Source organism: Pan troglodytes, chromosome 12, assembly GCF_028858775.2.
Source record: "Pan troglodytes isolate AG18354 chromosome 12, NHGRI_mPanTro3-v2.0_pri, whole genome shotgun sequence".
Classification (NCBI taxonomy): domain Eukaryota; kingdom Metazoa; phylum Chordata; class Mammalia; order Primates; family Hominidae; genus Pan; species Pan troglodytes.
Window position 1 is genome coordinate 88,748,231 of NC_072410.2, and position 26,936 is coordinate 88,775,166.

The 26,936-nt window shown below is 36.8% G+C and overlaps 1 long non-coding RNA gene across 2 annotated transcripts in view; it reads right to left on the minus strand.

The window, feature by feature from the left end:
• LOC107973427 (uncharacterized) overlaps window positions 1-26,936 on the minus strand; it is a 585,387-nt gene that overhangs the window by 390,661 nt on the left and 167,790 nt on the right. Inside the window, exon 4 of one of the 2 annotated variants that reach the window (XR_010149159.1) lies at window positions 24,572-24,752. This is a non-coding gene — a long non-coding RNA (uncharacterized LOC107973427). Of the gene's footprint in view, window positions 1-22,318; window positions 24,753-26,936 lie in introns of those variants that run through there. The other variant, XR_010149160.1, reaches the window with a different exon arrangement.

A 26,936-nucleotide genomic window follows, 5' to 3' on the forward strand; every position in this document is an offset into this window, starting at 1 on the left:
TATTCAATGCAATTCCTATCAAAATTCTAATGATATTCTTCAGATATAGAAAAAAAATCCTCAAATTTTTTTTAAATTATACTTTAACTTCTAGGGTACATGTGCACAATGTGCAGGTTTGTTACATATGTATACATGTGCCATGTTGGTGTGCTGCACCCATTAACTCATCATTTATATTAGGTATATCTCCTAATGCTATCCCTCTCCCCTCCCCCCACCCCATGACAGGCCCCGGTGTGTGATGTTCCCCTTCTTGTGTCCAAGTGATCTCATTGTTCAATTCCCACCTATGAGTGAGAACATGTGGTGTTTGGTTTTTTGTCCTTGCGATAGTTTGCTGAGAATGATGGTTTCCAGAAAAAGATCCCAAGTAGCTAAAGCAATCTTGAACAAAAAGAGCAAATCCGGTGGCACTGCACTACCTAACTTCAAAATATACAACAAAGTTATAGTAACCAAAATAGCATGGTACTGGTATATACAAACACAAAGACCAATGGAACACAAATAAATTCATGCATTTACAGCCAACTGATTTTTGACCAACAATGAGAAAAGAAAAGTCTTGTCAATAAATAGTGTTGGAAAAACTGGATATCCACATTTAGAAAAGTAAAATTAGACCCTTACCTACCAACCTATACAGAAAACCAGCTCAAAATATATTAGTCTTAAATATAAGACCCAAAACTATGAAACTACTAGAAAAAAACAGACAGGAAAAGCCCAATCACATTGGTCTGGGCAATGATTTTCTGGGTATAATCTCACAAACACAAGCACCAAAATCAAAAATAAACAAATGGTTATATTTCAAACTAAAAAGCTTCTGCATGGCAAAGAAACAACAAAGTAAAGAAAGAAGCTACAGAATGAAAAAAATATTTACAACGTTTATATCTGATACGGTGGTAATATTCAAAACATATAAGGAACTCAACTCCATCTCAATAAAACAAATAACTTTAAAAATGGGCAAAAGACCCAAATAGACATTTCTCAAAAGAAGATATACACATAGTCAACAGATATATAAAAATACTCAACAACACTAATCATCAGGAAATTAATGCAAATCAAATATGAAATCACCTCATTGCAATTAAAATGAATATTATCAAAAAGACAAAAGATAACAAGTGTTGATGAGAGTGTGGAGAAAAGGAAACCCTTCCACACTGTTGGAAGGAAGGCAAATTAGTACATCTAATATGGGAAACAGTATGGGGTAAAAATTAAAATATAACTACCATATGATCCAGGAATCCTTCTACTGGGTATTTATCCAAAGAAATTGAAATTAGTATGGCAGAGAGATATCCACACTCCCTATGTTTATTGCAGCACTATTCACAATGGCCAAGATACAGAATCAAACTATGGTCCATCAGTGGATGACTGGATAAAGAAAATGTGGTGTATAACACACCATGGAATACTATTGGGCCATGAAAAAGAAGAAAATTCTGTTTTTATGCAACAACATGGATAAACGTAGAGACATGTTAAATGAAATTTCAGGCACAGAAAGACAAATATGACTGATCTCATTCATAGGTAGAATCTAAAAATGTTTATATTTCATTGATAAAGAGTTGAATGGTGGCTACCAGAGGCTAGAATGATTATGCAGGGTTTGCTATAGGGAGATGTTAGTAAAAGGATACATATTTACAGTTACACAAGAGGAATATGTTCGAGGGATCTACTGTACACACTGTACAGCATGGTGACTATAGCTAATGATGATATATTGAATTCTTGAGAAATGCTGAGAGTGAATAAGTGTCCTCACCACAAAAATGATAACCATGTAAGTTAATTTGTTAATTAGTTAGATTTAACCATTCCACATGTATATATACTTCAAAACGTGTTACACATGATAAATAAATACAATATCATTTTAAAAATAATAAATTTGAAAAACAATTAAAAAGAAGGCTCCTCAATTAAACCAAGCCAAGGATATTCTGCTTAGAAAGTCAGTCTACTCAGGAAACTCCTATGGATCAAAGATTTTGTAACCATAGTATCTATAAAACCTATCATCTGTGCCTTAAAACACAGGTTGCTTTTATCCATAGAAAATTTTTCCACATTGAATCCCCCACAACGGTTCAATAACCACGACTCCTAATAACTCCACACAAACATGCCCCTCTCCCCCAACAAGATACATACTATGGAAAATCAATCAATCTTTATTCTGGATTAATGAAGCTAAAACATAATACAAATACAAGTTCATATTACCTCACTTAGATCATGCTGTTTATGAATAATAAGGGATCTACTCACTGCTACTCAATGCTGTTCCTCCTTGCTATCAAAAAATTCATATTTAAAACCTAAGACCTGCTGTGATAGTATTAAGAGGTTGGACTTTTGCGAAGTTATTAAGTCATGAGGCTCCACCCTCGTGAACAGAATTAATGCCCTTCTTAAAAAGGCACAAAAAACCTCCCTTCTTCCTTCTCCCATGTGAAGACACAGCAAGGCATTATCTATGAAGCAGAGAGCAAGCCCTTACCAACAATGACCCTACACCTTAACCTTAAACTTCTCATCCTCCAGACTGTAAACTAGTTCAACCATTGTGGAAGACAGTGTGGCGATTCCTCAAGGATCTAGAACTAGAAATACCATTTGACACAGCCATCCCATTACTGGGTATATACCCAAAGGATTATAAATCATGCTACTATAAAGACACATGCATACGTATGCTTATTGTGGCACTATTCACAATAGCAAGGACTTGGAACCAACCCAAATGTCCATCAATGATAGACTGGATTAAGAAAATGTGGCACATATACACCACGGAATACCATGCAGCCATAAAAAAGGATGAGTTCATGTCGTTTGTAGGGACATGGATGAAGCTGGAAACCAAACACCACATGTTCTCACTCATAGGTGGGAATTGAACAATGAGAACACTTGGACACAGGATGGGGAACAGCACACACCAGGGCCTGTCGTGGGATGGGGGAAGGGGGGAGGGATAGCATTAGGAGATATACCTAATGTAAATGACGAGTTAATGGGTGCAGCACACCAACATGGCACATGTATACATATGTGACAAACCTGCACGTTGTGCACATGTACCCTAAAACTTAAAGTATAATAAAATAAACTTCTCATCCTCCAGAACCATAAGCAATAAATTCTTCTTACTTATAAATTACTCATTCTAAGGTATTTGGTAAAAGCAGCCCAAGTAGACTAAGAAACCACCCCAGAAAATACATGCCCTAAATAATAGAGAGTGAGTAAAATGTTTCAGAATAGATCACCCACATCTGATATTTGAAGAAAATTTCTGAATATTCTTCTATCCTCAAATTTTGTCCTATGGGAAATTAGAAAAATTGGCTGAATCATAGAATATCTGCCAAATATATTCTAGACCAATTCGTCCGGTCAATTATTCAGTTACATTGACAATAAGGAAGTTAATGAAATTCTGAGAGGTAACCACAATAAAAACTTATCATATTAAAATGGTGTCAGGACCAGCAATCAGGATATCCCCATTGGTAGCGAATAAGTTAAACCCTCACCTTATACCATATGAAAAACTTAACTTAAAATGGATCACTGATCTAAATGTAAAAGATAAAACTATAAATTTTAAGAAAACATAGGCATAAATATTCAGAACCATGGATTTGGCAGTATTTTCTTAAATATGATACCAAAAGCACAAGTAACAAAAAAAAAAAAGATAATTCGGACTTTATCAACATTAAAAACTCTTGTGCTTCAAAGGCAACTATTAAGAAAGTGAAAACACAATCCTCAAAATGGAAGATACTATCATTTAGAATTATATATCTAATAAGGTCTTGTATCTAAAATATAAGAACAACTATAACTCAATAATAAAAAGACTAACAACTATTTAAAAATTAGCAAAGGATATGAATAGACACTTCTCCAAAGAATATATACAAATGGTCAATAATCACATGAAAAGGTGGTCATCATCATTAGTTATCAGGAAAATGCAAACACACACACACACACACACACACACACACACACACAGCATGAGATACTATTTTCTACCCACTAAGGTGGTTGTAACTGAAAAGACAAATAACAACAAATGTTGGTGAGGATGTGGAGAAATCAGAATCCTCATACACTGCTGATGAGAATGTAAAGTGCTGCCACTTTGGAAAACATCTGGGCCGTTCCTCATAAAATTAAACATAAAGGTTCCATTTGACTTAGCAACTCCACTCCTAGGTATATAACTAAGAGAAATGAAAACACATGTCCATATGAAAACTTGTAAATTAATATCTATAGCAGCATTGTCCATGATTGCCAAAAGATGGAAACAATGTACATATAAACTGATAAAAATCAACTAATAGATAAACAAAATGTGACATATCTATACAATGGAATGTTATTTGGCCACAAAAAGTGATGAAGTACTGATATATACTGCAACGTTGATGAACCCTGAAAATATCATGCAAAGTGAAAGACGACAGTTACAAAAGACTACGTAAGATTCCATTCATATAAAATGTCCAGAATAGAAACATCTATAGAGACAGAGTAACTTAGTGGTTGCCTAAAGCTGAAATGGATGGAGGAATTAGGAGGTGATGGCTGAAGGGTGCAGGGTTTCTTTTTGGCGGGTTTTGAAAATGTCATAAAATTGATCCTGGTTATAGTTGCACAACTCTGTGAATATACTAAAAACTATTGAATTCTATATTTTAAATGGGTAAATTGTATACATGATGTATGAACTACACCTCAATAAAACTGTTACCAGGAAGAAAGACAGAAAAGAAAGGAAAATGCACAGGGCTAGAAATACTCTGATCTCTCAAGGAGGAACCTATGTTGTACATGGAGAGAAATGTAATAATAGCCCTGTTGGTCTGAGCACTGTCCTTACCATACCCTTAAACAAACCACTGTTCATGTAACTACACGATAATCAGACGTTGCCTACTATCTCTGCCCTATAATTACAAGTTAAAGATTGGCTAGTTAGAGAATTGTGAAGCTAACTGCAAAATTTGCATGAGTCAGTGTCTATGTTTGTGCACTGAAACTACAATTGGGCAAATCATATGTGTCTGTAACCCATCTGGAAATCAAATTAATAACCTTGAGTGAGAAAATCACAAAGCAAACTTATTTAGTCAACTCTGTATCTCAAAGGAATGAATAAGGAACTTAAAGGGGAAAAAATAAAATTTTGTCCTATGTTTCCTCAGCCTGGAAAAGCTTTGCATTTCTTAATTAAAGAGATTGGTTTCCAAGATGAGTATGAGTAAAATGACCTTCCTAATACTAGCTATGAATTACAAAGGCATCCAAAGAACAGATGCGTTTGTAATTGGGTGACAGGGAAATCTCACAAACACTGGGATTATTGCTATTATTTTATCTGCCATAGGACCAATTAGGCTATGCACATAGAAGGTGCTTAATGAGTATTTGCTCAACTGGAAAAGAATGAGATTGTAAAAACCAATTAAAAACAAGGAAATTTTTATACTTGTTTATCAAAACTCACTGTCTTCTGTCAAGTCAGGACTAAACATTACGCATCTGGAATTGGAACTGCCATGTAATTATTTTGAGTTCTAAATACCCTGTGTTGTATTTAATCATGGGCCCCTTGCATTGAAAATCCTGGCCCCCTTACATGCAAGTAAAAATTCTATTATTTCTTTTCCAAAAATTGTGTATGTATTTGCTTTAAATAAGGTCAAAGTATCAACTTCCCATTGCATTTTAAAATAAAATAAGAATATCCTACCTAAATTCTATAATTGTTATGTCAATATTGAATATTTTTCTCTTATAGTCAAACTGATATGAAAATGATGGAGAAGAATCAGAACAGGAGAAGATGATAAAACTGGAATGGGAGGAGGATTAGAGAGGATAAATTCTATTTTAAATTTTAGTTTTGGAACAAGAAGCCTTTAAAGTTGAAATACTTCAAGGAAATACAATTTTGAACTTGGTCAATAATTGCTTGTCCAAACTTCTTGATATAGCTGATGTTGTTTCATTCTTTTCCTTCTCTTTTTTGCTTTCCAAATTGCCATTTTAGCTCTCTCTTGACTGACATATTCCGTCAGTCACCGATTTTTAATGATGCCCCCCACATGGGTGCCTTCCATTTGAGCCTCACTGTTGCCATCACAGCCCAGGATCTCAGCATCACTTTAATCATCCTGTATAACATGTGTGAGTTTCATTTCCCCAATGACCTCCATAAAATCAAAGACTTTGCTGTTATTTTATTAACTGTAGACCCATATAGTCTATGCACATAGCAAGCGTTGAGTAAGTGTTTATTGAATTGGAGTGAGAGAGGTTTTGAAATTAATCAAACTAAATTTGAAAATAAAAGTACTGAAAACGTAAACAATACACTGTATGGTCACTAAGACTCAGGTCCACATTTTACAACCTATGTTTCCATCACTTAATGCCTGAGATATGTTCAATTTCAAGGTATATCAGAAACTTGGTTAATTAAAGGAGACTCATAAGTATTTGCAGTAGGCCAAGTTACTGTTTTAGTATCAATTAAAAATGTCATCTGGAAAATGAATAACATGGAAATTTTAGTCTTCATCGATCCAGACTGCCTTTCCCCAAACAATAAAACAATCATATCATTAAAAATTAAGTACTTATGTTTCATCCAATAACTGAGTAAATATTAATTACAATATTGACACAACGTAGAGTTCAAGAGCTAACTAAAACTGATATAAGCAATTGGGTAGGCATTTGTTTATTTCAACTGCTTAAGTGATGGTTATTTATGAACCCACCTCATTGGTTTTAGAGAAAACCTACATATTCAAATGCCTGCTTCATCACTCAGTAGTTGTGTGATCTTGAGCAAGTATTCTTTTTTGAATACCCACAAAACCTCAGTTGTTTAATCTAAGAACCAGTGATAAAATTGCATATAGCTGTTGAAAGGATTAAATGGACTATGAATATAAATACTTAGCAGAGCACCTGGACCAAAGAAGGTTTCAGTAAATGTTAAGAAATGTTATTGAAACCTGTTTTTATTATTTGGATGATTGTTTTTCACTTTAAATTTTACTTCTTCCTTTGGCTGTCATTTAGCCTTTTCTCAAATTGCCATTCTTAGAAGTAAGCTTCTAGATAACGCACTGCTCCTCACGCCCCACCCTGACTCCTGACTACCCTTTTTCCACTCTTGAGACTTATTACTGCTTAGACACTGAGACATTAATACAAAATTAAAATACAAGAGTATTGTGAAGACGAAAAATCAGTAGGTAGAGATCCACTGCTTAGCAGGTAAGGGAAGTAGCTTGAGAAAGAAAAACCTTGAAGGAAAATTGTGTTGAATGAAGACACTTTATAGCAAGAAAGGAGCTCATGAAGACAGTAGGAGGGCAACAAGAGGATATCATGAGAGAGGAGACAAAATTTAAAATGGAAAAAATGACGATACAGTAAGGTCCCAGGAAAGATAGGAAAGAGTGGAATCAAGAGTACAGATAAATGGATCAGTTCTACAAAAAAATTAAACATCTTCCGAGAAATCAGAATAAAGGAGCTAATGGATTACGATATGGAAAGAAATTTAGTTGCAGAAAGAAGTTGGGACTAGGTTGTCAGATAAAATATGAGACACCTAGTTAATTACAAATTTGAGATGAACAACAAATACATTTTTAGTATAAGTATCTTCCAAATGTTGCATGGGAAATACCTAGATTAAAATATATTTAGTTTATTTGAAATTCAAATGTAACTGGTTTCCTATATTTTTACTCGCTTAATCTGACAATTCTATGTGTTAATACAATTTATCTTTTCCTTCACTACCATATTCAGTCTCTTTTTTATATGTTTATATAAACTTTTGAGTTCATTTTTATGACCTATTTATACTCAGTAAAGCTGTATAAGAATTTACTTAGAATAAAGATTTAGGGAAGGGAGAGAGACATGTTGAGAGTGGCAAAAAATGTAACAGTAATAGTAAGAAAAGGCATAGTATGTACTCAGAATAGAACTGTAAACAGTTAGGTGAGAAATTCTGAGTGTCTAGGCCAAATGTTCATCTTCTTTATTTTAGGAAATTAATCTAAATCTTAGGGGTTGTTTGCATTTTATCTTCCAGTAGATCAACATCTAGCATTACTCTTCATTCTCATTCTCCACAGTTAACCCTCCCCATTGTTGAAACCAGAATTAGTTTCCTCAGGATCCTTGGTCCCTAAGAAAATGAAGTTCTTTTTGTCCCAATCCCAGGTCCAAGCAGTTCTACTTAATTACTCTCCATAGTATCTCAAGTCCCCATTTAAAGACCTCTAAAGATTCTTCTAAGAACCACTTTCTTCACTGTCTCTTAATGCATTGCTTTTCTCTGCCTGGAAAGGTTCCTTTTTAGCTGCCGGTCACTTTAAAATCTTTCTTAGCCACCTACTGTATTCCAGTCAATTAACAATTTCTAGTCTGGCAACACCTAGGGCAACTCTATAATCGTGAGTATTACCTCCCACATCCTCATCCATTGCATCACATATTATGAAGACCCCAAGCTAAAACCATATCCTTTCACGTCTCCACCTCCAGAATCGCCACCTGGATATCTGGCACATAGAATAAATATATTCAACATTTATTGGTGACTGACTACACTGTCACCATACTCAATGATGACAAACCACATTTTTATTCACCAGCTTTGCCATATTTTAAAACTGTTTAACCTCAAAGCAGAAATATTCAAAAGACAGATTTCAGCAACTATAGAGGCAGAATGAAAAGACATGCTCAAACTTTCAAATTGCCTCATGGATTGTCACCCTATTGGATGTACTTGTCATATAACATCCCAACTGTAAATGAAATATCTGGTAAACAGCCCTTGAGGGGTTAAATAAGATTTTTTAGAGTCCAATTTGATCTAAGAGCACCTGATTCAGCTTACCTAAGAGTTCATTTTTTATCTTCATACTTTGGATAATTTTCTATTAATGTTTATGACACTCAACTCCATAACATATAATTGAACTATTTGTGATGCATTAATCTTCTTTTTAGATTAGCAAAAAGTGATTTATCAAAAAGAAAATTTAGACTTATATTAGAACATGCTTAAAAAATCATAAGACGTTTTCAGATCACTTGAATACTGTTCTCTGAATCTTTACACTTTTCAACCGAAGACCAAACTCAGAGACATTAAAGAACACGTTTTTGGAATGCATTTTAAATCTCTTACCAGAGACCAGAATTTAATTTCCTTAAGCTTTCTGAGAGAGATTAAGGAAATTGTTTTTCAATTGCACGAAATAGATGCCAATTTTAAATATATAAAACACTAGCTATAATTTTGTTTAATCAGAGCCTTAGGAATTGTGGGTGAAAAATGCCATGAAGTGGGATAAGGTTCTCAAATTCTGCATCTGCATTCAGATAATAGTGGTATTTCTCCAGTTACACTTAGGTACTCTACCATTAACACAGCATTTTCCCAACTTGAAGGAAACAAGCATGTGGGAAAATATTGATGTTTTAAATTTCAAGTTATTTTTCTCTGTGCGTGTGTGTGTGTGTGTGTGTGTGTGTGTGTTTCTAACATCAGCTTATGTTCATATATTCTAGAATGTAACAAATTATTTAATTCACATGAAATTTTATTTGCATTTAAGTAAAGCAAGTTATCAGGGCATTTCATGTTTCTTTTTAAAGAGCTCCAAGAGTTCTTTGATCTCTGCAATCTGAGCACTTGGAAGAAAACTGGAAAGGGCATAGTCAGGTTGCAGGGACCTAGGCGTTACTCCCAGATCAATCATTATTTCATTATGTAAACTTAAGCAAGTTCATTTATTTTTCTGGACCTCAAACTCCTCAAATATAAAATAAGGACTTGCATTAGTTTAGTGTATTTTAAACATTTTTTAACTTCCAAACAGCTATTTTAAAACAAAATATTACCAAGAAATATAAACAAATAAAATAAAAACAAATCATCTTTGGTTTTGGTTAAACAGTACGGGTAAAAGGGGAGAGCCCCAAATCACTCCCTTTGTCTAACAATGCTCAACATCTACCCCCAGAAAATGCCATACAACATTTATTATTATATATTATTCTTCTTTTAACCATAGGGGTAAATAAGCTCTAAAATCTTCCCCATATTTACCAAGAAATTATTTCACTAATTGCAAATATACTACAATAAACTTACTACATGACAGTCTATTAAGTTCATACAAACTTAATAATACTGGCTTCAAGACTCAATATTAGAGGTAACATAAAGCCCTGGAGACCATCTACAAGCACAAAAGCCGATCGCCACGATAGTGCAGGAAAAATCTGAGTTGGTCAAATATGATCATCAGGGGATACATAGTAAATGAACCCAAGATTTCCGCAAAGCAAAGGCTCTGTCAAGGAAACATGAGAAAACTCAGGCTTGCCCCTTGTACTTACAGGGACCAGGCAAGAATATGATTGCAGGCCCATATACTACATGTCTGAATATTTAAGAGTTAACAATTAACATTTTAAGTCAAAATTATTAAAAATAGCTACTTTTTTCCTTACTAGTGGGAATTTTCACAACAAATGCTGAAAATGGCAGTCATTTTTAATATCACCCACATCAATGGTGGTCAGTGACTGTGACCTCCTGCCTACAGCCTCTCCAACCCTCATTCCCAAAAATCTTTCTACATTTATGAAGCCCTAACTCCTATTAAACCCTTTTATTCCCATATTCCTGACAAAACTCAAACTGATATGCCTTGTTGGTATGGAAAGTGTTCTAGGGATAATAGTCTTAAGAATAAGAATCTGGAATTGGTTCTCTGACTGATTAAATTTGAAGAGAGTAATGACCGGCCGGGCGTCGTGACTCACGCCTATAATCCCAGCACTTTGGGAGGCAGAGGCAGGCAGATCACCTGAGGTCAGGAGTTCAACACCACCTGGCCAACACGGTGAAATCCTGTCTCTAGAAAAATACAAAAAAAATTAGCCAGGCATGATGGCAGGTGCCTGTAATCTCAGCTACTCAGGTGGCCAAGGCGGGAGAATTGCTTGAACCTGGGAGGCGGAGGTTGCAGTGAGCCAAGATCAGGCCATTGCACTCCAGCCTGGGCAACAGAGCAAGACTCCACCTCTAAATAAATAAATAAATAAGAACCTTACAATGATTACACATGGTCAGAGAATTGAAAGGTCTCACAAATTCCTCAGAATACATTCACACAAATGTATATATAAGCAAAGTGAATGGTAGATGGGAAGAAAGCCAGCATAGGAAGATCCAGAGGCTCGAAGGACTTCCAGGCAGAGCTCTCCAGGTTCCTTCCTCAGTTGCACAGGACGAGCCTTACTTCAGGCTTATAAGCCATCAAGATATGTGTGAGGATTCTTAGTTTCAGGAGAGCTCGGGCAAAGGCTTCCCCTGGGGTCTTCTGTGCCCCACTCACCACAAAGCCAAAACCAGCCGGTGTAACTGGCTAAATCAGGTGTAACTCATTAATTTGCACACCCTTAAAAATGTAAAAAAGTCGGTTCTGGCTTCCATTAAGGAAATTTTGAAATTTTAATAGCACTTTCAACATTGCTACTCTACCTATCATTATCTTGCTTAGGTGTCAGTACAAGACTTCCAGATTTCCCAGAGATAAGAACAGATGTGTCCCAGTACAGCTGTAAGATAACGATAACTCTATCTTACAAAGACCCCATTGGCACTCACAGTCCATGACAAGGAGTGGCAAAACAAAAAGGAAAACTGCATTGCCAAAGGGACCATAGAGATTATGGCCACCAACAAGGATTTACAAGACAGGGCAACAGTTATTTGTTTCACATACCCATTGAACTCACCTATTCAGCCAGACAAATCTTGGAGAATTACAGGAAAATGTCATAAATTAATTGAGGAGTGACTCCAATTAACAGCTGCTACTCCAGAAAATCAACAAAAACTCTAGTACCTGATACGCAACTGCTGATCTGTGAATTATCTTTCTCCCTCTCCCTTTCCACCTCTGTATCCTTTCTTTTTTTAAACAAAGGAAGGGGCAGCAATACGCCTCTTCTCCCTTCTTTCAGGAATATATTAACTTTCCAGACTATTGTTTTAATCTAGGGTATAAGGATCTTAATAATCTGGCCATTCCACTGACCATGACAGCAGTCCATTAAATGTTGATTGCCTTGGTGAGCAGAAAGTAACAAATACTCCAGATCGGTATTAGGCAAAGTGTAGTCTGCATACTGGTGGGGATTTAAAGGTTATTTGTCACTAATCTGCAATGAATTAAGTACTGAAATTCAGACTAAGCATTTAGAAATTTTACAGCAATTTGACAGCATAACTTTATGTCTGTTAAAATTTTGTTTATATATATATATATATATATAATTTTTTTTTTTTTTGAGACAGAGTCTCGCTCTGTCACCCAGCCTGGAGTGCAGTGGCGCAATCTCAGCTCACTGCAAGCTCTGCCTCCTGGGTTCACACCATTCTCCTGCCTCAGCCTCCCGAGCAGTTGGGACCACAGGCGCCCACCACCACGCCCGGCTAATTTTTTTGTATTTTTAGTAGACGGGGTTTCACCGTGTTAGCCAGGATGGTCTTGATCTCCTGACCTCGTGACCTGCCCACTTTGGCCTCCCAAAGTGCTGGGATTACAGGGATAAGCCACCCTGCCCCACTTGTTAATATTCTAAAATTTAAACTTGTATTTTGTACATCTTTATAATTTTATTTTTCCTCATTTTCATTGTATTTTACAAAAGTGGCAGTCTGGATGGGTTGAAAATTTTAAAATTTTTTAAAAATTATATACCACAGATAATTTGAAAAATATTGCCCCAAAGTAAAGCTCTACAAACTACTCTAATTTTGCACAGCTCATTAGCTAAGAATGATTTTTACATTTTTAAAGGGTTGGAAGAAGAAAGGGAGGAAAAGGAGAAGGAGAAAGAGAGGGCACAAGAGGAGGAGGAAGGTGAAAAAGAAGAGACAGAAATTGTTAGTGATCTATAAAGCCTAAAATATTTACTAAATGGCCCTTTACAGAAAAATGTATCCAACCCCTTGCTAGACACTTTGATTGCACACATGTATGACAAAGCATGTCAAATAAACCCCTCAATAAATCAGGATACTGTAGCTTCGATAAAGTTTCCATCCTTTTAGTGGTTTAGGCATGTCAATGTATCAGCTCAGAGGTGAAGAGACAGCTGGTAAATCTGGTACCCACCACCACCAAGAAAGAAGCACAATGCCTGCGGCCTCTTTCAGTTTTGAAGGCAACATATGTCAGAGTTGGGCATGAAGGCTTCTGGGATACATTTATCAAACGACTTGTAAGATTTCTAGTTTTTAATCCAGAGTAAGGAAAGAGAAGGCTCTGTGACAGGTCCACATTGCTCTGCAAGCTGCTCAGCCATTTGTGCCATATGATATGGTGCTCCAGTACAAGAGGTATCTGACAGAGATGTGTATGAGCCTTCGGCAAGACCCTAAAGATGAATTACCATGCAGACCCCTGGGATTCTGGAGTAAATCATACCCTTTTCTGCATAAACCCATTCTCCTTTTGAATTACAGCTTCTGCTATACACTGGGCCCAGAATACATGGCATAAGCCACAGAGTTACTATGTAACCTGAACTGCTCATCATAAGTTGAGCACTCTCTGAACTACAAAGCCATAAAGATTGAAGTGGGTGACAGCAACAGATTAGCAAGCAGAAGTGCTGTATTTGAGAGTGGGTCCTGAAGACACCTCAGTTGCATGAGCAAGTGATTTAAACTCCTCTGTTGTCTACTCCTATTGCAACACCTCTTCTTCCTCACCTCACATTATGGCCTCAGGGAATCTTCTCTTCACTGGAAGGGGAAAAACAGTTGGGCATGGCTTATAAACGGTTCTAGAAGGTAATTTAAAACGACTCAAATGGATGGTAGCGGGAGTCTTGAAGGGGAACTTTTTAAAGGATATCCTTCTTGCCAGTAGACCTTTGAGCAGTTATCTGCTTTGTCTGAAAGAAGAGTGAAGATGAGTGATGAATCTCCACTTATTTGTGGGCAGTTGTTAACAACTTAGCTGAATGGCTGGGGATTTTTAAAAAGCTACATTGAAAAATTGGAAAAACTGTGAAAAGATATGGATGAATCAGAATGAGCACAAAATGTGAGAGATATTTGTGTCTCATGTAACTCCAGCAGGGTAAACACAGCAGAACAGGCTCCTCAATGAGATGGACAAAATATTCTATTCCGTGTGTATCAACCATGGCCAGAGTTGTGGAGAGTAAGTGTAGGCTCAGAAACATGCATTTTCATTCACCATGGCTGATATGGCTACAAGTGTTGCTGAGAGAGCAACTTGTTAGCAACATAGGCACCAATTCTGAGTTCCCACTAGGCAAACTATGACTACCTGATGTACTTGCAGAGGGCAGGGATGCCCAGTCCCCAGGCCATAGACCAGTATTGAGTCAGTGGCTGTTAGGAGCTGGGGTGCACAGCAGAAGGTAAGTGGCAGCTGGGCAAGCTTTACTACCTGAGTTCTGTCTCCTGTCAAATCCGCAGTAGCATTAGATTCTCATAGAAGTGGGAACCCTATTGTGAACTGCGCACGTGAGGGAACTGGGTTGTGTGCCCCTAATGAGAATCTAATGCCTGATGATCTGAGGTGGAACAGTTCCATCCAGAAACCATCCCTTCCCCTGCCCCACAAGTTCATGGAAAAACTGTTTTCCACAAAACCCGTCCTTGGTGCCAAAAAGCTTGAGGACCACTGGTTTAGGGCAAAAAACAATTATGCACTGGGTAATGGGAGAGGGTATCCAGAATCTTTTTGCCCTAGGCCAGCGGTCCCCAACCTTTTTGGCACCAAGGACCCATTTCATGGAAGACAATTTGGTATTTTCATACCATAAATACCAACAATGGCCACGTGACAAATTGCTAGTAAAAAAGCTAGTAATTTTCTTTATTCTTTGATAGGTACATATTTGCATAAATTAACCTCCACCTCCATCCTCATACCACCAAGTATAAAATATGCTCAAAGTAGTCAACTCTATATTTTAATATTGAAATCATGAACTATCTGAGATGAATAAAGTGACATCTGAGCTTTGGCATTTTCCCTTTTGGGAAAAAGAATGTGTACACTTGAATTAAGGTTAATTGCATAGTATTAGTTGGAAGCAAGATGTTGTATTTGCCTTTATTCCGAAATTAAATATAGGGAGAAGTGTCATGCATGGTTGCTGATTTGACAAAGGAGTGCATTGTGTTCAGTTCTCTGCTGTCAACTCACCATCACCCCTTCTCTCTTCCTCATCTTGCAGAGTAGTCAGGAACTACATTTTCCAGGATCCACAACTTTGTATAGTTCTGAGTTAGAGTTTTTCAATTAGAAAAACTCCTGCAGTACTTTGCAGGCAGAATGGAGGGGAGATCATTATTCTTAGGAGTTCATGGTGTCCAGATTTATGGGCAGATGAGGATGCACTGTGGCTTCCCAGGCAATTCAGAGGCACTCACATTTCTGCGGTAGCCTGACAGTTGGTAGGAAGATTCCCAGAGATACTGATACTGCAGAAGTTTCCTAATAACCTTTTAGAAACCATGTGTTTTATTGCTTCAGGGTAACTATTAGTGACCATTTCCCTGACCCTCCAGTGGAAGATTTTCCAGTGTTCACTATCTCAGCTCTTCCCCCTATTGTGTTAACTCTAATTCCTTTAATAAATGTCCTTTTTTCATAATACCTAAAGTGGTCCTAACCAAACCTACATTGATAAAAATTATTTGCCTTTTTAAAAATGTATGTGCTTTTGCCACTCAGATCCTCTCTCATTTCAAAGCACTATCCATCTGTGACATTGGCAGCAGCACAACTCACAAACTTTTATAGCATTTGGACATAATTGCCTTTTGTTTTGAAAACACAGGGCAAGACATAGAGAAGTGCTTTCTCTGAGGCCTGAACAGTGTTAATCATGAGAATGAATGTTCATGGTTTCAGATTATACTGAGCCAGTGCTAAGTTCTGGATCCCAAGTGACAGAAGTAAACATATGTTCTTTAAAAAAGTTAATAAAAATTGTATATATTTATCATGTCCAACACGTTTTGAAACGTACATAGTGGAATTATGAAGTCAAGCTAATTAATTAATGCATTACTTCACATACTTATTTTTTGTGGTGAGAATATGAAATCTACTCTTAGTCATTCTCAAGAATATAACATGCTGTTATTAGGTATAGTGACCACGCTATACAACAGGTATCCTGAAACTCTTCCTATCTAAACTGAAATTTTGTCTCTTTTGACAAATATCTCTTCAAGCTCCCTAACCCATAGGTTCCTGGTAACCACCATTCTATTCTCTACTTCTATGAGATAAACCTTTTGAGACTCCACAGGTAAGTGAGATCATACAGTAGTTGTCTTTCTGTGCTTAATGTGATGTTTTCCAGGTTCCTCCACATTGTTGCAAATAACAGGATTGCCTTCTTTTTTAAGGCTGAATAGTATTCCATTGTGTATGTATATCACATTTTCTTTATCCATGCATTCACTGATGCACTCTTAGGTTGATTCCGTATCATGGCGATTGTGAATAATGCTGCAATAAACACAGGAGTGTAGATATATCTTTGACATACTTATGTCACATCTTTTGGATATATACCCAGTACTGGAATTGCCAGATCATATGGTAATTCTATTTTTAATAATTTTAGGAACCTCAATATCATTTTCCATAATGACTCTACTAATTTGCATTTCCATCAACAGTATCCAAGGGTTCTCTTCACATCCTCTCCAACATTTGTTATCTTTCCTCTTCATTGTAATAGTCTAACAGGTACAAGGTGATATAATATCACGTTATTTAACAAATGTAATCTCTGTGTTTTTGTGTGATACATGAGGCCTCATAAAGTGCAGGACCTGGAACAGGGGTCTGCCTTACCCCAGTCTAAAGGTAATTCTAAGAGTAAAAATCATCTGGCCAGGAAGACTATGAAAGGAAGTTGTAGAGTTGCCGTATCTTCCAGTCTGTATGTCATCATCATTTTGGAAGCTGTCACAGTCAGAAACTGAAATGTATTGTTTATATATTTCTGTAAAGCCATTGAAATGTATGTGGTGATTCATTTATGTTTGTCCATAAACAAAAGCAACCTACATGAAATTAGTCACAAGAGCAGTAAGTCACAATCTCCCTTTGTTACTCACATCAAAAGGCCCAGAGGAACCTGCCATATGCCCTCAGGGTGATTCATTGGAAGTAAAAAGGCCCATAAATTGTTTTACGCCTTATAGAATTATACATCAAAAATGCTTCAATAAATTTACTTAAACTAGCCCACTGAGAAACCAACCAAACTACTCATATACTGCACTGTGTTTGTTGGACACTTTCTACTGCATCAGTGTTATCTAAACCCATACAGAAGACATCAATGTCTATCCCAGCAGTAAAGAAGATTTTGGGTTCCTTTCAATCCTAAAATTAAAGGGATAGAAAAAAACATGTTGAGAGATTTTCAAGCGCATCAAGATTAGCCTTAAATTGCTCCAAGGAGAACAGAATCTCTTCTAGAGAAGGGATATCCCTTCTTTCTCTGCTACCATTCTACTGTCGAGTATCATTTGAACGCTCAGATGTGACTCTAACCTAAATCATTTCTGTTGCTATTTTCTGTCCTTTGTTCCACAGTAGACAAGGACAGTTTGTATACTCTTTGTCAATGAATACTTTGAGATTGACTTATTTATATGTCCAGTTGTCCCTCTGTATCCCCTGGGAATTGGTTCCGGGACCCTTATGGATACCAAAACTCACAGATGCTAGGTACCTTGTATAAAATGGCATAGGATTTGCATAGAACCTACACACAGTTTCGTGTACTTTTTTTTTTTTTTTTTGAGATGGAGTCTTGCACTGTTGCCTGGGCTGGAGTGCAATGACACCAAATTGGCTCACTGCAACCTCCCCCTCCCCGGTTCACGATTCTCCTGCCTCAGCCTCCCGAGTAGCTGGGATTACAGGCACACACCACCACACCCGGCTAATTTATTGTATCCTGTACTCTTTAAATTACATCTATATTACTTATAATACCTAATACAATCTAAATGCAACGTAAGTAGTTGTTATACTTTATTATTGTATTGTTATTTTTTATTGTTCTTTTTTTCCAAGTATTTTCAATCTTGGTTAAATCTACAGATGCAGAACCCACAGATATAGAGGGCAGACTGTATGTAATAACATATATGTGACCTTGAAGCCTAGATTCACTCATTCAACAACTTATAAATTCCTATGTTACTGAGATATGCATTGTAGAAATAAACAAAACAGCTCAAATCTAAATTGTAAGCCTAAACAATGTCATCTTTTACCTCTTTAGTCTTTGAATGTAGAGAAATTGCAAAGTAACATTGTGCCCTGGCTTTCTACTTTTTGATTAAATCCCTAATGTAAATAAACTGCTGATGTTATCTTTTACTTCTTAAACAATAAGACGTAATGATGAAATAAACAATGAGGTAATAATGAAATAATGTCATCATTTCCCTCTTTAGTTTTTTACAGTTTACAAACTGCTTTCATCTTTTTAAAAATAATATTCAGGCTTTATAAAAAACCTTCTAATATTTTTCAGGATTACTCTATCAGTAACATAACCTGAGATGCAACAAAGAGGTGAGGGATCGTGGATGTTAATCCATATCTTTTAATTCCTCATCCAAGGCTCTTTCTATACTGGTTTTATGAAAAAAATGTTATCAACAAAACCCTTCCTTCAAATGAAAACTGAAGCAACAGCCTAGGATATTTGAAACCCAACTCTGGGCCCCACTGCTACATTTAGTCAAAACAGGCTTCAACCTCACCCTCTAACTTATTTGTCCTGCATATTCATTATTTTAAAAATATAAGACATTCCAAAATTTAGTAAATATTATAACTTTTCCAAGCATTTCATGGGAAAAGGAAAGTGAGGGTACAGACTGTATACTACGACCGAGTAAAAATTTCATTAGACAATTTCTCCAAGTGTTTTCATGGCCACTCAGCCAATCAGTGGTCCTTTCTCTTACCCATCTACCATTCCCACTCACTCTCCATTAGCTTCCTCTGTGAAGATGCAGCACTATGCATACCACCTGCTCTAAAATTTACACTGCCCACAGGTGTTCCTCACTATTCCATGCAACTCTCTTGACAGGTATAGTCCAGTTCCAATTTTGACCCAGGTGTCTTAATTTGATTATTTGGTTGTAACAAAAAATTGCTTCAAATTCCCTTAAACAAAAATAGAAGTTATGACCACTTTATTCCCATAAGGGACTCTATCAAAAAGTAGAAAGCCAGGTCATAATGTTACTTTCAATTTCTCCATACTTATATTCAGTAACTACTGCATTACTATCACCCTCTGCAGACAGTTTTCTCTGCTTTTCCCAGCAGAATTCAGAAGCCCTGTGGGAGCCAGAGAACAACTTTCATTTTAAGCACCCACCAGAGACTAACAACAATTTCTGTATCCTGCGAGAGAAAATGTGGTTGACTCCGTACGCGCCAGCCAGGTGAGATGTCCAGTATAACATGACCAAAGCCACATAACACATTTCCTACCTAGCAGAGATGAAATGAATAAAATATCGAGAAGGGGCTTTTAATGCAGTGGTAAATTGGCTGAACATGCACATAAGTCACCACTTAAATCCTATACTTCTGAATTCATCAAAAGGTCAGTATTTATCTGTTTAGTTAATTAGCCCTCCAGTCCTCAATATAACATTCCACTCTGCAGAAGAATCCATGGAGAAGAAACACAGACCCCAAAAATGTAGCCTTTCCAAAGACAATCTGTCTAGCAGAGAATAAAGCACGTGTACAAGTATGACACACTACAGTGTTTCTGTAATGAGGATCTGTTGGTATATTCTTGTGACTCCATAAAGTTTTTTTATGACAGTTTTAAAATATTTTGTTTTTCTTGAGAATCTAAAAATAAAATTCTATTCTGGATTATCTAGATAAATACTTAGTGACCTTGTTTTGCCACCGAGTTTCATTGCTTAAGTCTGATTAGCATTTACGGTTATAAGATACGAAATGATCATCTACAGTAACCACTTTTACATTGAACTATTTAATGAAGCACTTCTTACATTGGAATCCACAGATACGTTTTGGGGGTGGGTACGTTGAGGGTTCTCAAGTTTGAGAAGCGCTGATATGAGGATAACATCAATGACATGCTGTCATTTACTGAAGTGCTTCAATGAGCTATATGTTTTTATAAAGATTTTTTAAAGTTTCACGCTTAATTCTAAAAACAATCATGTGAAGTTGGTGTTATTATCCTCACCGTGTAGATGAAGAAACTGAAGGCTAGATAAATTAAGTCATTTGTTCTAAAGTCACCGAGCTGGCCAAGTTGAAGTCATGATGATGATCAAAGTATATCTCCTGCTCTCTCATCTATATCCTTTTCTCTACATCACGTCAACTTTGCAAAAGGGGTGTTGATGCACTATGCCCTATACTTTTATTTATGGCATCTAGGTAGTTAGGGGGTAATTCTGGCCAAATCAGAACAGCTGAAAATCATGAGGTACATATAGAGAACAAGAGAACAAAGAATTTTTTTTTTTTTTTTTTTTTTTTTGGTTGAGACGTAGTCTCACCCTTTCGCCCAGGCTGGAAGGCAGTGGCGTGATCTCCACTCACTGCAACCTCAATTGCTCAAGCGATTCTCCTGCCTCAGCCTCCCCAGTAGCTGGGATTACAGACAGGCACCACTCCACCAAGATAATTTTTTGTATTTTTAGTAGAGAAGAGGTTTCACCATGTTGGCCGGGCTGGTCTCCAACTCCTGACCTCAAGTGATCCACCTGCCTCAGCCTCCCAAAATGTTAGGATTACAGGTGTGATCCAACATGCCCAGCCAAGAACGAAGATTATTTTAATCTGGTAAACATGGTAGACATGAAAGTAGGGTTGTCAGATTTAGCAAATAAATATACAGGACACCCAGTTGAGTTTAAATTTCAGATAAATAATGAATATTTTTCCTCTGAATATTTCTCACACAATATTTGAGATATACTTATCCTAAAAAATTACCCATTTATTACATAAAATTCAAATTAAGTGGATTTCCTGTATTTTGTCTGGCCACCTTCCATGAAAGGAAGTACAGGAGCATCTCCTTTTATTGTGCTTCACTTTACTGCACTTTCGATAATAGTTTCTTGTTTTGTTTTTTTAACAAATTAAGGGTTTGTGCCAACCTTGCATCAAGAAAGTCTATCGGCACCATTTTGACAACAGCATATGTTCACTTTGTGTCTCTGCATCACATTTTGCTAATTCTTGCAAAATTTTAAACTTTTTCATTGTTTTATGTCCTTTATGGTGCTCTGTGACCAATGATTTTTGAAGTTACTATAATAATTGGTTTGGGGTGATACAAACCATGCCCAAGCAACATGGTAAATGTAATAAATGTTGTGTGTGTTCTGACTGCTCCACCAACAGGCTGCTCCCCCATCTCTCTTTCTCTTTTGGACCTCCCTGTTCCCTGAGTCATAAAAATATTTAAATTAGGCCAATTAATAACTCTACAATGGTCTCTAAGTTCTCAAGTGAAAAGAAAAGTTGCAGGTCTCTCACTTTAAATCAAAAGCTAGAAATAATTAATCTTAGTGAGGAAGGCATTTCTAAAGCCACAGTAGGCCCAAAGGTTGGCCTTTTGTGCCAAACAGCCAAGTTGTAAATGCAAAGGTAAAGTTCTTGAAGGAAATTAAAAGCGCTATTCCAATGAATATACATGGTAAGAAAGTAAAACAGCCTTCTTGCTGATATGAAAGAAGTTTTAGTGGTCTGTGAGGACTAAACTCTGATTTTTTTTTTTTTCTTTTTTTGAGACGAAGTCTCACTCTGTTGCCCAAGCTGGAGTGTAGTGGCATGATCTCAGCTCAATGCAACCTCCGCCTCCTGGGTTCAAGTGATTCTCCTGCCTCAGCCTCCCACGTAGCTGGGACTACAAGTGCACAACACCATGCCCGGCTAATTTTTGTATTTTTAGTAGAGACAGGGTTTCACTATGTGGGCCAGGCTGGTCTCCAACTCCTGACCTTGTGATCCACCCAACTAGACCTCCCAAAGTGCTGGGATTACAGGTGTGAGCCACCATGCCCGGCCAACTCTGATTTTTTTTTTTTTTTTTTATCTTGCCCGAATGCCTATCTAAGAGGTCTGGGGAATCATGCCCTACAAATCATAAATTCTCATCAGATAGGTTTTATTGAACCTTATATATCGTGACTTGCTTTCCAACCCGACTCTGGCATAACATTATGAGAGAAGGAAAAAAATCAAAATACTTCACCCCAAAACATGTTTATTTGCCTTATTTTGAAATGGCCCTGCAAAGGTGTTCTTTGGGGGGAAAATTTGCAACTATAAAGAATCTCTATTAACATAGCTAGTTCTTTTTCTTCCAGACTCTCCCAATCCTAAAGAGATTAACTAAGATCTGAATAGGAAACTTTGTCATCTATTGTCTCTAAGGGCAGCCATTATAAGACTTCGAAAGAACTTTGGTCTCCAAATCTTTTATCTTAACCTGAACTTTCCCTTTCTATGGATTCCAGGTCTTTAGACAAACGCAACCAATTGTCAACTAGAAAATGTTTAAATTTACCTATAGCCTGGAAGCCAACCCCTTCCTCCCACCCCTCCCTACTTTGAGTTGTCCCGCCTTTCTGGACCAAACCAATGTGTTTCTTAAATGTATTTGATTGGTGTCTCATGCCTCTCTAAAATGTATAAAACTAAGCTGCACCCCGACCACCTTGGGCACATGTTCTGAGGACTTCCTGAGGTCTGTGTCACGGGCCATGGTCACTCGCCATGTCGATAGAAGTTCAAACCAGCCACAACATTCCCTTAAGCCAAAGCCTAATCGAAAGCAAGACCCTAACTCTCTTCAGTTCTCTGAAGATTGAAAGAGGGGAGAAAGCTGCAGAAAAAAAGTCCGACAGTAACAGAAGTTGGTTTATGAGGTTTAAGAAAAGAAGCCCTGTTCATAACATAAAAATTCAAGATGAGGCAGGCTGATGCAGATGTAGAAGCTACAGCAAGTTATCCAGATCTAGCTAAGATCATTGATGAAGCTGGCTACACTAAACAAGTTTTTTCATGCAACTGAAACCACCTTAAAATGGAAGAATATGCCGTCTATGACTTTGATAGCTAGAGAGAAGTCAATGCCTGGCTTCAAACTTCAAAGGACAGGCTGACTCTCTTGTTAGCAAGGGTTAATGCAGCTAGTGACTTTAAGTTGAAGCATCAGGGTTTGAGAGGACTCACTCCAATTTTTAAAGAAGTTCTTCTGTGGGTAAAATGCTATCACACAGCATCACGTGCTACAGGGAAATCTTTTGTGAAAGGAAGAGTCAATTGATGCGGCAAATTTCATTGTTTTATTTTAAGAAATTGCCACAGCCACTCCAACCCTCAGCAATCATTTTCTCTGACTAGTCAGCAGCCATCAACATTAAGGCAAGACTGGCAAAAAGTTTATACTTTGCTGAAGGTTCAAATGATTGTTAGCATTTTTTAGTAATATGCTAGTTTTTATTAAATTAAGGTATATAGATTTTTTTAGACATAATTCAATTGTACCCTAATAAGCTACAATGTACATATAACTTTTATATGCACTGAGAAACCAAAACAATTGTGTGACTTGCTTTATTGAGATATTCACCTTATTGTGGTGGTTTGGAACTGAACCCATCATGTCTCTGAGGTATGCCAGTAATTGGTTATAAGCAGGAGAGGTAATGAATGGTGGAGATAAATGGAGCCGGAGCTGAGTCAACTGGCTAAGATTAGACTTTATTCTCCAGGAAAAGGGATACTATTTTGTTTCTGAGAAAAATATTGACATGATTGGATTTGTGCTTCAGGAAGATTAATCTAGCTGAGAAAGGTAAAACAAATTACAGACATGAGGAGTCTAAGGTAACAGTTCAGGGGAGAGGGTCTGAATTATACTAGTAGCAGTAGGATAGAGGTGCGGGAGCAGATTTGAGACATAACAGAGGTAGCATCATCAGATTAGTGATCTGAACTTCGCTAATGAAATTCACCTATATGGATTTATGGAATAACAAACACCTTTGAAAAAAAAATATGTACCACTGTCAATATTTTTATTTCAAAACAAATACTTGAAGTGCCTCTTGGATTGCTTCCCCCACATTTGGGTGAATTTTCCCCAGAAGCTATGTAAGCAGCTCGGACTCAATCCCGAGTTCCTTCACTAAGTTCATGAAGTAGTTTTTCATCATGACAGTAAACCCACAGCACACATTCAAGAGGTATATGATGGATTAAGGACATCTTTGAACTGCCAGTGGGAATGGAAAACAGAAGAAGACTAAAGACTGCAGCACACCAGAAGAAAACCTTACCTTTTGGTTGTTTTTTTTTTATCAAGCATGAAGTTTATCTTCTGACCCAGGACTGCAGTGTTTTCCACATGGGCACAGTGGTTTATGGCCACAAAGCAGGCACCCTCCAGAGGTTTCCTAAGTCATTCATCACGCCCAGTCTCCAGTCATCACCATGCATCTCATCTAGATACCACACACACTGAAAAAAGAAGAGAACGTGCAGGCAATTTTAGAATGTAAAAACAATCCATTTTTTTCATTTATTCAGTAAATATTTATTACCTACATACTCTGCTCTAGAAGAGTCAGCAAACTGAAGCCTCTAAGCCAAATCTAGCCCGCAGCTGGTTTTTGTAAATAAAGTTTTATTGAAACACATCCATGTCCATTTGTTTAGCTTCTTTCAAGCTTCAACTGCAAAGAGGGAAGAAAGGGAGAGCTGATGTTCTCCAGGGTTGGTAAACTTCCCTGAAGGAACAGAGAGTAAATATTTGAGACTTTGGGGATAATGTGGTCCCTGTCACAACTACTCTGTTCTGCACTGTGAAGCAAAAGCAGGTATAAACAACATGTAAATTGTCTTTAGAGTTCTATTTACAAAACAGGAGGTTAACCTGTAGCCATAATTTTTTACCTCTGGTCTAGATCTTAGAACGTCCCTGGGCGATGTCTCTAGAAAAAAACAATAATTTCTCCAAGAACTAACCAATATTTTTATTTCTCTTCACTAGTGTGGACATAGAGGATTGACAAAACATATTTTGTGTTTGATTTCTTCATTTGATGATTTATCTTAGATCATACAATTTCAACAAATCACAGTTAAATCTTAAGTTCTTTTTATTCTATCTTGTTCTTATTCAAATATTTGTTTCTTTAATATGCCTGTTGCAGAAGAGAAAAAATATTTTTATACATTTTTCAAATTCATTTCACTGGAGGAATTTTATGGTGTTTGTTTTTATTTCAGCATATACTTGGGTAACAGGTTCTTGGACTAAATTTGGAGGTAGATTCTGCTGCATGACGATAAATTGCTAGCGCTTGGAAAAGAAAATATACCAACATTTAGAAGGCACACTCTGAATTTACCCAATGCTGCATCTATGTGATATCTACTATATGTACAACAATAATGTGTCTGTGAGAATCCTGTCAGAGACAGAAACCACACCAGTAATTTGATCAGGGAAACTTTAATATAAGAAACGACTAACTAGTACAAAAGGAAGTAGTATTTTAGTAGTTAAAAAGAAAAGAACAGAAAACAATACCAGAAAAGTGTCTCTAAAACCTCTCTTATGCTGTCACATACAATCAGTTGCCAAGACCCACATCTATTTGGTCTATTATAATTATTTCCTAATTGAGCTCTGTACTTTTGGTCTCTTTGTGAGGCAACATTAATCTCTCTTCACTAGTCACAACTTTTCTCAAAGTCCTTTAAAATAATACTTCAATCCGATATCCTCTTTAAATGTCTTTTAAACTAAACACTTTCTTAGTATTTAATAACTCCTTGGTTTTTTTTACTTTAAAACCTCCATAAAACTCTAACTTTTTTCCTGATTACTTTTCTACTTTCTTGCCTATGTAATTTTAGCTGAGTCCTTCCTTTCTTCTAGAATCCCCCCGAGCCTGTCTCCACTTGTTAAAATTCTCCCATTTCTTGAGAACTGGTCTCAAATACTATTTTTCCCACGAAGACTTTTCAGTTGCTCCATTAAGTACAATCATTTCCTACCCTGATCTCCTCCAACACCATTTTATATTTCCCTAATGTTAATTACCACACCCACAAGTGTTAATTTTTTGGCAATCATAAGAAAACACCAGCAGATAAGCAACCTGTAGACTATGACTATATTTTAGGGAGTTAGTATATGACAAGAGATGATGTATTAAATCTGATGGTTGGGTTTGAGACCCGGCTGCCATACTTGCCAGGCATTAACCCGTTTATGCCTGAGGTTGCAATTTTTTGAATTCTTGCAATCAGACCTTGCTGATGACTTTGAGCAGTTGGATATAAATAACTCCCACATGCTTAGCGTTCCTATAATGGAACACTAGGCATAAAGGGGTTTTAATGTCTGATTCAGTGAAATACAGAAAATATTATCAGCCTTACACATAAAGTGACTAACACAGTGTTAAGCTCAAGGTAGGTGTAAAATGAATCAGTTCTTCTTTTTCATCTTTAGAACCCTCCTGACCCCAAACACAAAGAATGTTCAATTTCTTAAATACATTTTTATGGAGATGTAGGCCAATATGAAGTTTGCCATTCTGGAAACTCAGCATTATCAGCTGAGCAATCCTATCTGAATCCCTAGTGTAGCAAAATCTTCACAGAACTTCCAGATTTCAGTTTCTCCCATGT